Raw genomic sequence first — 2,899 nt, forward strand, 5'->3', positions numbered from 1 at the left:
TTCGCCATTAATCTTCAAACCTTTCTCTTCCTAACTCAACCTTCTGAAAATCTCTTCCAAACAAGCTGAAAATAGCTTGGATGAAATGGTATCGCCTTGACGTACTCCTTTCTCGATCTTGATATTTTCTGTATCTTTATGTAGTCGTATTATAGCGGTACCCTTTGCATAAATATTTACTAAAACCCTTACGATCTGTCTGTTTGTGCCCTGTTTGTGTAACGAGTTTAGTACTTCTATTTATTCTACCGAGTCAAAGACCTTCTCGTAATCTACAAGAGCTAAAAACAGAGGTATATTGTATTCTGTCGTTTTCTCGATTAGTTGGTTCATCGCGTGCAAATGGTCTAAAGTCGAATATCCGCTACCAAAGACTACCTGGTTTACATCTAAAACTTGACTTAGTCTATGTGTAAGGATCTTGGAGAATACTTTACACACATTTGATAGCAAGCTAATTGGTCGATATTTACTAAGATCCTTCTGGTCTCCTTTTTTATGAAGCAAAATCACTATAGCATTGCACCATCATTCAGGAACGCTTTCTTGACGTAAGCACTGGGTGTACAACTGAGCCAACCTAATATTAACTTCTTTCCCTGCGTCTTTCAAAATATCTATCGATATACCATCTTCTCCAGGTGCTTTTCTTTGTTTCATATTTTTTAGAGCAAATTCTACTTTTTTCTTTATAATCTCTGGTACACTACTAACGTCTACACATGAATTTACTGTCTCAACTACGGTCTTAGACAAGTAAAGCTCTTGATAAAATGACTCTACTCTTTTTACCATTCTGTTTTTACATTTGATAATTTCTCCATTCCTATCTTTCAAACATATAACTTGCTGTCTTCCTAAAGCTTGTCTGCGCTCAGTTCCTTTAATACTTTTACCTTTCCGAATACTTTCCTCTATTCCATCATGTTTCTCTTTCTTTTCTTTGATTTCTGCCTTTTGTTGATAAGCTTATTTAGTTCTACTCTTTCTATTTCGTCTTTCCTGCTTTTAATCTGCATGGTCCTTCTTCTTTTAATTAGGTCATTTGTAGCTTTGGAGTATTTGTTTTCTTTAATAATTTTTGTACTTCCTACTTTCTCTGCTGATTCCCTAATAATATTCACTAAATCTAAATTCATATCTTCGACGGTGTCCTCACTACTTCATAGAGCTTCGAATCTATTTTTAATTTCTAACTGAATTTCCTTCTTCTTATCCTTAACCTTTGCAAGGCTTATTTTCTTTTTTATAACTAGTTTATTTCTCTCGGCTCTGAAATTAAATATAGCTGTGCAACTTACCATTCTATGGTCACTACCTATGTTAACTTTATTTATGACCATAACATTGCTAGAGCTCTTCCTCTTATCTCCTAATATGAAGTCTACTTCATTTTTTCTTGTTCCATTTAGACTTTTCCAGGTCCATTTATGACCTACACACTTTTAAAAGAAAGCGTTCATTATCCACATGTTGTAGTTCTCTGCAAAATTGACTAACATATCGCCTCTGGTATTTCTTTCACCTACTCCAAACTTCCCAATGGGCGAATCATCTCCCATCTTCTTCCCCACTTTAGCATTAAAGTCGCCTATTACCAACGTGTACTTCTTTCTTGACCCGACTTAGGTCATCATAGAAGGACTCGATTTCATTGTCCGAACTCTGAAGTTGGTGCATAAACCTGAACTACTTTTAGAGTGTACCCTTTACATAACCTAATCACAATCCAAGCTATCCTGTCTGATAAACTACTGAATTTGACTACGTTACCAGCAATCAAGAACCCTACTCCACTAGATCTTTCTTTGTCCTTACCTTAATAGTAGAACAGGTGGTGACCATTTTGTAATTGTATCAGTTTTTCTTCCGTTCCTCGGACTTCGCTCAGTCCTACGATGTCCCACTTGATGTTGTCTAGTTCTTCCATTAAACTTTCCAATCTATGGCCTTCTGAAAGACTTCTTACGTTGTAGGCATAGATCTTTATTTTCTTCATATTGTTTAATGTCTAGTACTTGGATCTGCTTGGATAGTGCTTACTCACAATCGTGGCACACTGCCAGTGGGCACACGAGGCAATGCGGTTTGACCCTTAGGAGACGATGATCCATCAGGAGCGTCCGGTTTTGTTTCGGTTGTACTGTCCATGTTTGTTATCAAGGGGTTCGGGCAGTAATCTCACCTCCCTGCCAACTGATTTCTGGTGAGATATTTCTCTGGTGTCACCTTATTCATTATATTCGGTGAAGCCCTTTTCTATAGGTTGCCCAATGGTCCACGCCGTCATTATGACGGTACCCAATATTTCTCTGAGGAGTTTCCCTGTTCACCATCAGGGACGTGACAGTTAGCAATGGGTCCTGCAACTGTGTGTGTGAGCTGCTCTTTGTCTGAACTTTCTTACAAACCCTGTTCGATATGGGTGACCCTGCAGAGATTTCCTCTCTCTTGAAATAGCTTTTGCAATCATCAACATTCTCAAGCCTATCCACCACGTCAAGGTGCCAACTCTCGGATAGGAAATGAAAAATATTACTGTAAAAAAACAAAACAAAAAAAAAACAGGTTAGATGAAATATATATTATCTGTAAGCAAATGAAATTAAAGTATTCTATAGACTATTTTATAGTATACAGATAAATCAGTAAATGACCAGATAAATCAGATAGAAATTATATATATAAAAAAATAAACACACACACACACACACACACACACACACACACACACACACACACACACACACACACACACACACACACACACACACACACACACACACACACACACACACACACACACACACACACACACACACACACACACACACACACACACACACACACACACACACACACACACACACACACACTCGTAGCGTAGTGGTAGAGTTTC

This window comes from Oratosquilla oratoria, chromosome 43, assembly GCF_046742065.1.
Source record: "Oratosquilla oratoria isolate Oo_2021 chromosome 43, ASM4674206v1, whole genome shotgun sequence".
In the NCBI taxonomy this organism is placed as follows: Eukaryota; Metazoa; Arthropoda; class Malacostraca; order Stomatopoda; family Squillidae; genus Oratosquilla; species Oratosquilla oratoria.